Raw genomic sequence first — 10,331 nt, 5'->3', positions numbered from 1 at the left:
AAACTTGATTTGTAATAATAATATTAAAAAATTATCATTATAATTTAAATTTTAAATATTATCTTTTACATTACTTGTTATATATAAATATTAAATTGAAGAAAAATGTTCAAATCACTTAAATTGAAGAAAAATGTTCAAATCACTGGGATGGAAAAATAGGAATATTCTTTAAAGATTCATATTTTCCCAAGTTTGTTTTGGGCGAAAGGGTGAGATGTGACAAGAATACACGTCTCAATTTTTGGGATTGTGGGGTCTCACCAAATAGGTGTGACCCCACTGGGAAAGGAAGTTGAGTGAGAAATTTTCATCGAGGAGGCAACTGAGTGTAGTCTTCTTCTCAAACACTGTCTGGCGGTTTACTCACTAGCACCATCTCTAGTTTTCATTGCCAGAAAATGGCTTTCGGCTTCTGGCATCCAACAGTTTTCATTGCCAGAAAACGACTTCCGGCATTTGCCTCTCCCAGATCTAGTGTCGTTCTTCCACCGGCGTTTGCTTCTTCCAGAAAATGGCTTTCGGCTTCCGGCATCCAACAGTTTTCATTGCTAGAAAACGGCTTCCGATGTCTGCCTCTTCCAGATTTGGCATTGTTCTTCCACTGTCGTTCTTCCACTGACGTCTACCTCTTCTAGAAAATGTCTTCCAATAACTTTCATTTCTTCTCCCTTGAACAAATTGGTCTTAGCAACCAAACACATGTGACAAGGTTGAGAAACAAAAATTCCCTTCTCATCCCATCCCATCTCATCTCATCATTTCTTAGCAACCAAACGGACCATAAGTGAGACAATGGCCTTTATAAAATAGTGCTTTCGTTTCATATCTTCACATCCTTAAAGTATTTTTGGGTTATTTTCAAGGTGAATTTAGTTCCAAGCATGGTTACCCTATCTGGTAACAAATTGGGTAGGGTCCGCTAATCCAAAATCAGCTCCATTTAATTTTGGGTAAAATCTACCTATTTACTCACTCATGTTGGCTTTCCGAATTTTCATCCAATATAACTTCAGAGATTTCCATACGGTGCAGCCTAGCTTAGAATGCCAAAGGTCTAGAAGTTGTGCCTCAAAAGCCCTTTCAAACGGGTACTTAATAGTTTCTTCAAAGCGACGAAAGCAGCTCAATCAAAGCTGGGCTCTTAAAGCAGTCATTTATCCAAATTCAATACGAATGCGATATGAATATGAAAGCTGAATCCTTTCCAAACGGGTTCTTAAAGCAGTCATTTACACGAATGCGATATGAATATGATGAATAAGAATTAATTTGAACCAAAATATATAAAAAATCATATTGGATCCTCCTTATATCCAATTCGATCGGATCCATTTCCAGCCCCACAATTCTAATCTCTATTTGTAAAGCTCAGTTCTAGATTCTAATCCAAAGATGAAAAATGGAAGAAGAAGATACTAGAGGCTATCCTACTCACACGCAAGTAGATTTGAAACATTTAATGATTATGCTACTACCTAATCGAGTTTGGATTGGCTCTGCACAGAGTGCACCCCACAAAAGTCCCACAGCTCGTCCCAACCATGGGAGATGTTCCCAATGCACAGTTAGAATGTGTAGTGGGGCGCGTATAGGTGGGCAGCCAAGTTGAATTCTACTGAGCCACCGGGTGGACACACCTGAACCGAGACCGAGATAATAGGCACCTGACAAAGGGGTCGGAGCTCGGTAATGCTGAGTTCTTACACTTATAACCGCTAGAATACAGACATACGGGAACGTATAAATCTTCGGAATTAAGACATACGGCAGAGACCAGAGACAGCGAAGATCAAGGAAATTAATTAAAAATAATTATAGTTATTAAAAATAAAACACAGAGAGATAGAGAGAGAAAAAAAAAATAAAAAAGCCATCTTTTCATTCTTTTTCACAGTTTCCAGCCATGGCCGGTGCCACCGTGACTGACTGGTTCCTTCTTTTCCTTAATTTTCCTTTTCCGACTTTGCCATCCAAAATTTCCTTTTCTTCTTTTTTATTTTTTCTTATTGGCTTGTTTTGCTTCTATCCTTTTCTTATTCTAATAGAATTAAGAAATGAAAAAAAGAAAAAGCCTCTAAAACCCCCAGAAACCCAAAAGGAGGAGAGAGAAGAGGGAGAGAGAAAGAGTTTAGAGAGAGAGAGAGAGAGAGAGAGGGAGCAATTATTCGCTTTTTTAAGTATCCTCTCTTTTGCCAGCTCTGCATCGCTTCCCATTTCGCATCCCTTCCTCCCACGTTCTGCTCTCTGCAAAGTGAAAGATAGAGGGAAAAGGAAGGAGTGATAGAGATCTAAGGTATGTTCTATTCGTATCTGATGATGATTCATTGTAAATTGTTCTCGTATTTGTGATCTGATTGGTGCTGAGATCACTGAATTTCGTAGATCTTCTTGGCCTCTGGACCTGCTTCTGATTGCTTGTAGGTTTGCCGTTTTTTTTGGTATCTGCTGCAATTGTATGTGAATCTTGTTGATCTGAGCTTCTGCATGTGTCAACTTCGTTTTCAGGAGATCTTCAAACTCTAGAGCATACTGTCTTTGATTGCTTGTCTTTTCCTTACTGTTCTTTTGCTTGATCATTCTATTATTTCTTTTTGTTGAAAGATTGGAGGTTTCCTTGTGTTCTTATTGTCGATTGTGTGGGTTCCTGTGTTGGAGATCTATTAATTCACTGTATGGCATGCTCTGATGTGTTGTTTGTGCAATCGAGGGGATTTTAATTGTGAGTTGTCATTTGGACAAAGTGATAGACTTTCCGAGAATTTCTTTCAGAGGATTACAAGTGGACTGGATGCATTCTTTCGCTTTCTTAGAAGATTATGGTTAAATATGTAGATCCCTGGTATCTCTAGGATTGCCTATAATCTGGCAGACCACTTTGGAATAGCAATTTCACCCTGGGGAATCAGCACAAATAGTTCAGAATGTAGATTATAGTTTTTAGCTCTCAATCAGTTGGGATCTTCTTGATCGGTTCATTTCTCCAAAGCTGAACCTGGAACATTTGTATATTTCGGGAAAAGTTATCAGTAAATGAGAATAAGGATAAAAATGGATCTCCAGACTCATCACCTGGTTGAAACAATGGAAGGAGAGAAACTGCATCATTTAATGTGCATGCAAAGTATATGAAGTTGATAAGTCACTACAACTTTGAAGTTGAAGGGAGGCAATCGTGGAACACATTGATTTATTTACTTTTTTCTTTTGATTAGTAAGAAAACATACTTTCTTTTTGTTTATCCAGATTGGCATGTTTAATACAAGAATTGAGTGATATTTTTATATTAAACTACTAATGCATGTCCTGCTTTCAAGTATATTTGCATTTGAGAAAAATATGTGTCCAAGTGGGTGATCATTTTTCTGTAACAAAAGGCTACTGCTTCTATGAACAGTCTTTTCTTTAGGGTGTGTGTGTGTGTGTGTTTCTTGTTATATTCCTCACTCTATTTTGAAACTGTTATACCCACAATGTTAAAAACATGCTAGAGCTTTATTATTATTATTATTTTGATAATTGAAAGAAAGTTATTAATCAGCAACGGAAAATAGTACAATGTCCCCAAGGAGAGGCACGAGATGCAACCTCTCCAGGCTAGTTAAGTACAGCTTTCCAATATACTATAACAACTTACACAGTAGCGCAGAAAAGATCGTCCCTGGAAACCCCCTGTTTGGCCAAAGAATCAGCCATAGTATTAGCAGACCTGCTTACCCATTTTACCTCAACTCTCATATTACCAGTTAACCACTTTACTTTTTTGATGAGGTCTTTGTAGCCCCAAATGGTAGCATCCGGGTTTAGTGCTAGAGCTTTATTATGTTCAAGTAGACTACGAAATGTGCACTCTTTGGAGGAAGTTAAGTTTGTAATTCAGTGGGTTGGTCATGCAAAATACTTGATCAATGATTTTGAGTATCAGAGTATGTAACCTCTAGTGTTATCAAAGCATTGGCTAGTTGAGTCTGACTAGATACTCATGATTCTCAGACCACCTGCATCACTAACCACTCTGTGACTCATTATGTGGTCTCCTAGGTTGACTAAGCATTGACTAGGTTGACTAGTTGATTAATGAGTAGTCAACCTAGTCAACTGCTAAGTTATTTTATAACTTTATTTGTTTGTTTCCATCTCTAATTATTTGAGTTAATGCAGAATATGTTTGTATTTTGTTATATTCATGCTGTTGAACATTTATGGAGCATGATTGGCTGATGGTACATAAAATAGAAAAAAGGCATTAAATAAAGGGTAAATGCCTTAAACCTCCCCTGGGTTTTGTGACAATACCTTAAATGTCCCCTGAACTTTGGCCTGACCAAAAACCCCCTGACTTTTGGGAGTAGATGGACTTATAGACCCTTTCTGTTAATATTACATTAGTAACCTAAGAGAAATTGCTGATATCATGGCTTTCAACATGTTAAATTGCTGATACTGTGTCTAGCATCTGAAGGAGATGTAAGTAGAACGTCCCTCTGGTATATGCTTTGACAGCTTTGTCACAGCCCATATCACTTCGTTGAAACAAGTGATGATGATTGTTCATCATCTCCTGAAATCTCCTTAAAATTTAAATGAAATTCAAAATAAAAAAATGACAGCAATCATCAAAGCCTTATCCTCACCATATGTGGTAAAGTCTGAGGGGTCCGCTAATGGCACCACTAATGACACTCTCTCCAATTAAACACAAAATACTTTTTTTTAATCTATAAAACTAATGAACCCATTGTTTTATTTTAATAGGAGACAGCTCAGATATGTCGGGGGGGGGGTGGGAGGAGTGGATTGAAAAGAGGAATGGAAAACTGTGAATTACACCTCAAGGGTGTCAGAAGCCAGAGCAATATCACCCAATTCACAGAGAAATTTCCCTTCTTAGTCTCGTAAATTCGTAAACATGGACACATCTGTTTGCAGAAGAAACATTGATAAGAGAAAATGCTGCAATATTTTTATTTTTTTTTGAGAAATGGTAAATTATATTAATAGTTTTTTGAGAGCAGAGAGAGCTTGGCCATCGACAGGACAGAAGGAGAAATCAGATGGAATCAATAGCTTTTTGAGAGGAGAGAGATCAAAGGTGGGATATAAATGGTAGACAGATGGAGAAAGAGGGAAGTTGGGTGTTGGGCGTCTGACAGTTTTGTTACTTCTGGTTTCTGTTTTCTAATAATAAATAATAATAAGGGTAAATGCCTTAAAACTTCCCCTGGGTTTAAGGTATTGTCAGGGGAGGTAAATGCCCAACAGGGTAAAATACTAGTGTTTGAGCATCATTGGCTGGACTGTCTGAAAAGGTTAATATGGGCATAATGGTCATTTAAACTCTCCACCTACCTAAAAGTTATTGAAGAAGTTTAAAAGTCCATTTACTCCCAAGGGTCAGGGAATTTTTTGGTCAGGTCAAAGTTCAGGGAAATTTAAGGTATTATTAGAAAACCTGGGGGGTGGAGTTCTTAAGACATTTACCCTAAAAATAAAAGAAGGCACTGGGGAGTTATTTTAAGTTTTCTTCCTATCAGTGGTGTACTGTTATAGTGTTGCCACAAGCAAGGGGCACATTGAATAGTCAAGTGTGCCCTCTTTCTTCAGAAAACAAAGGCTGTAATGCTCCTTTCTAGCCTATTCAGCCTAATTTAAGTTTACAAAACAAAGATTGTAAACTAAATATTCAGTATCATTATTTGTGCATGCTTGTAATCTATAATGATCTATTTATGAGATTTTACAAATATCATGAATCTAGAATATGTATTTTTCATTCACTACATCACCTAGGCACTGACTAGAGAGGTCAAATTGACTAGTCTATCTCCTCACTGCATTGACAATACTGGTGTTCTCATGATAGGATATTTTTTGAGCATATCTTGTGAAGGGGTCCAATTTGCAGTATGGTGATGTTATCAGTTTTTGTTTTTTGTTTTTTGTTTTTTTTTTTTTTTTTTAAATAAGAAAGAGCAGTGAGTTTGCAAGAACTACTGATTGAGGCATTTCCAAGGTGTTTCTGAAGATGAATATAGTGGCTAGATTTTGCATGAGAGTTATGACAGATAATTTAGGTATGAAGGTGCCAGTACAGGATAATATATCTGATATCACGTCCTTGCCATATTCCAGCAACATATCTGATACCATGTCTTTCCCATATTCCAACAACATAGATGGCTAGAGGCTTTTAACTTCGTGGGGGTAGATCTTGAAGATTTCCGTACTATCACATATCACTTTTGGACTTCTAAATGATTATTTTGTATTTTCTGAGACATAAAGAATTAAACTTCACCATTCACAATCTAATGCACAATCTATAAATTGGCAAGTTATGCACGAAGTCGACCAGGGGAAAACCTGATTGGTTTGTTTAGATTGTGGAAATATTGTGCATCTACTTTCCTGGTATAATGGAAGATTACTTCAGTCCAGGAAATTGAATGTGGAATTTGTGGATGAAAGCAAGCTACAAAATGACTATTTTTGCAGATGGTCTAGTGAATAACTTGACAAAGATAGGTGTCAATCTTATTGAGCTGGAATGGGGACAGATGGGGCTGGGTGAAAACCTGTAACTGTGCATTAAATTTAAAGAGTGACCTTACCAGAGGATGGCTGGTTGTTATATATGGTCATACACTTCCAAGAGTTTTGGAGAGTAGTATTGTTCATTTTCATTTTTTTTCATTTAATGAAATTGACAGTTACTGATATAAAAAGACTTTTGGTAGTCTGGAAACTTTAGATTTTATGGTGCTTAAGTAATGACAGAGCTTAAGCCAGGCTAGAATATGCCAAAATGCAGGGCATCCATAGAACAATCACCTCTTTTCATAGAAATGGGGTCATTGGTATTTTGTTTCGATTACCTATATCGATGGATGTATTCTGGAACTAGCAAGTGTGTATATGATTAAGGGTGGTTAAGCGTATTTAAAATAGTCATGTGAAGCCATGAAATCAAAAGGATGCAAGAATGGATATGAATGTGGAAGTGGTGGTTTTTGGGGTCCATCTACTTAGACCATCACCTTACCTGAAGTCCTTAAGATATAACCATGTTGAGAAATTTAGTTTTTGTTTCACCGAAGACCCTTACAACCTATGATGGATTGTGCAATGAAATCTATTTTGTGAGTGGTATATTAATTTGTTCTCTTGTGAGCTTAAACTGGGTGCTGGTTTAATGAAGCTTCCAATTTTCTCAGGCATAGGATGAATGGTTTGTTATGGAAAAGTACCAACTTTGAAGGTTTTCTTAGTACAAATCAGAGAGAAAGCAATTGAGGTTGTCTGAAATGAATTTAAATGAGAAGATGATTACTATCTGGTACAGACAGCTAGGTAGTGCCGTGGTGTCTATTCTTTTAGCCTCTGATGCATTTGCTTGATGACTTGGTCAATAGTCATCCAGGTGTTACCTAGGCATGCGCCTAAGCAACACCTAAGGAAAAAAGGTATTTACCAAGGGGCCTTTGTTTGGGTGATCATTTCTACCTGGCATGGCTTGTAAATTTCTGGGCTTGGGCCTAGGTTTTGTGCGCAGGCCCAGTCTGCAATGCATGCTAAGTACTGGTCAACCAGAATATTTTAATAGTATTATACAATGTCAGTGTTTACAAATGGCAGTTGTCCAAATATTTAATCACTCAATTGAGACATTTAAAGAAGTACAAAGCACAGGAAAATGTTTTCAAAATAAGCATATGTTCAACTTTTTGCACATAGTTGTTGTCCAAATGTTATAAATTTCAAGTCTGTTCTTTGATTAAATTATAAAACGAAGCATAGAGTATAGGCTGGAACCAGGCCCACAGACTAGATCCCTTATAACAGGTGCTAAGCCTGGCCCAGCCCATGACCACCCCTACTTTATATCACAATCTTTTTTTTTTTTTTTTTGCATATATGTTCAGTGCCTTGTTTTGCAAGGAAAAGGGGAAGGCAGGTTTACATGTTGTATTATATATATGTTATATATGTGTTGTAACTCTTCTCTATAATACACTATATCATAAAATGACTATATTAGTATGTTTTACATTACTTATTTGCTTGACTTCTTGCTGCAATACATCCTTGCTCAGATTCAATGTGCAATACTTTGCTTATTGTATTGATTTGATGTGTTAGAATAGTCTTTTTCTTGGATTCACTATGCTATTGACTAGTTGCATTACTTATTTGTTCAGATTCTTGTTATATGAAAATTCATGATTTTGAATATTCTTTGCTACATTGCTCAGTGGAGTTGACTATATTGTATATGAGATATTGAACTCAACATGACCAATTGGTGTGCATTACCCTGCTAGTTGTCTAGTGAGCGTTAGACTCCTTACGTATCTAGTTGGTTAACTAGTTCTAGTTGACAACTAAGAATGCCTCGACTATACTGGAAACTAGGTTGCTGAGGGTTTTTTCCATAGTTGTCAAGGTGACGCCTAGGCAACAAGGCGCCCTTGGAGTCTTGCCTCACCTAATCGCCAAGCAGTTTTCTATAGCGTGTTATAACAAACTTTTATATTCCTAATTTTTTGAGGTTATAATTATAAAATAGACATCTTTAAACTAAAATACTCATTTTGTGCGTTTGTACTAATTTCTTTTTGTTATTTTCTTATTTGTTAGGGTTTAATCAACACAAACATTTCTAAATGCTGTATTAAACCCTCAAAGACTTCAAAACCTGAATCAATAAGTAAGAAAGAACATAAAATGTTGTCCAATCAACACATTTTCTTCTTTTTCTTTACTAATTTTGTGTTTTTATATACTAATTTGTTGTTGTTGTTGTTATTATTTTCTTCTTCCACCTTTTGTTTTCTTCTTTTCCTAAAACAGAAATAGAGGTTCAGCCCCTATATTTTTTGAATTTTCTTTTCTTTCTTCTTCTTCTTCTCATGAATATATTGGAATATGTTGATTTTCTATACTTTAACATGAAGTTTATACTTTTCTTATGAAAATTATGGATATTTAAATATGATTATGGAACCTAGGGAACTACCCAAGGATACATGCTTTTACTTGAAAAAAATCCATTGCCTAGGCGACTAGGCGCCCCCCTGTTTCCTAGCCTCGCCTTGGCGCCTTGAAAACTATGGTCTTTTCTATATTTCCATTGTGATGCTTGTGGCCCCTTAAGCATACTGGTTAGGGATTCACATGCCCTACATCAAGGAGTGGTTCCCTATTTAGTTCCTATTATCATTGTTCAAGAACTTGATTGCTATGTTTAGTTCTGAACCTTGTACTAGTATGCTTATATTGTAGGTATTAATACACAACTAGAAAGGTTCCATATGATTTTGTCCCTCTAATTTGTAATGGATTTAATACAACTCATCAAGAGAGTGAGATGCTGATCATAAAGCATCACATCCCTTATCTATGATGGCATCCAGGCTAGGTAATCTAGTCTACTATCTGTAGAAGATTTGGGCACTTTATTCATATTTTGTTTGCTATTTGTGCTTTTTATTTGTATACTTATCTTAATGTAATTCATGAAAAGAATCAAGATTGATTCTAAGAGATTATGACTAAAGCCCTATGATTTTGTCCCATATAATTTTGTCCCTCCTTTAATTTGTAATGGATTTAATACAACTCATCAAGAGAGTGAGATGCTGATCATAAAGCATCACATCCCTTATCTATGATGGCATCCAGGCTAGGTAATCTAGTCTACTATCTGTAGAAGATTTGGGCACTTTATTCATATTTTGTTTGCTATTTGTGCTTTTTATTTGTATACTTATCTTAATGTAATTCATGAAAAGAATCAAGATTGATTCTAAGAGATTATGACTAAAGCCCTAGTAGTAGTATTTGATTTGGCATTGACACTTACAGGATGTTGTTCTCCATCTTGGAATCTTGGGACTGTTTTTTCTTGATTGGAAACAGTAACTTCATTAATATTAAAATACAACTGTCAACCCCTAAAAATAGGGTGTTGAGCCCCAAGTAATCTTTAAAACAAAACTGCCCAGAACAAACTCTCCCTCACAGTCCCTTGTTTGCCTAACATATCAGCTAAAACATTAGCTGATCTTCTTGTCCATTTGAAGCAAGCACCAATCTCCCTTGTGGGATGTCTATAAACCCAGGCTCCCAACTTGCTTGATTGTAACCAGTCAATTAACAATTTAGAGTCTCCTATCTCAACTTGGTGTGACCCCATTTGTTTGGCATATCTTACACCTTGAAGCAAGGACATCTTAGGACTGTTTTTTGCAGTAATTCATATATTTATCTCAATATTTTCTTTTTATTTTCTTCTGCAGTAACTCATATATGTTTTGTGTTTGGGTTGTTG

General features: G+C 36.3%; 1 protein-coding gene across 2 annotated transcripts in view; it reads left to right on the top strand.

Moving 5' to 3' along the window:
- The first annotated feature begins 2,072 nt into the window (after positions 1–2,072).
- The window catches only part of LOC104606330 (villin-2), a 37,269-nt gene continuing 29,010 nt past the window's right edge, over positions 2,073–10,331 (top strand). Inside the window, exon 1 of one of the 2 annotated variants that reach the window (XM_010271470.3) lies at positions 2,073–2,296. The gene's annotated coding sequence lies outside the window, so the exon portion shown is untranslated. Of the gene's footprint in view, positions 2,297–2,316; positions 2,421–10,331 lie in introns of those variants that run through there. The other variant, XM_088898079.1, reaches the window with a different exon arrangement.

This window comes from Nelumbo nucifera, chromosome 2, assembly GCF_055504915.1.
Source record: "Nelumbo nucifera cultivar China Antique chromosome 2, China Antique-T2T, whole genome shotgun sequence".
Taxonomy (NCBI): Eukaryota; Viridiplantae; Streptophyta; class Magnoliopsida; order Proteales; family Nelumbonaceae; genus Nelumbo; species Nelumbo nucifera.
This window is presented reverse-complemented; position numbering and strand designations above follow the sequence as displayed.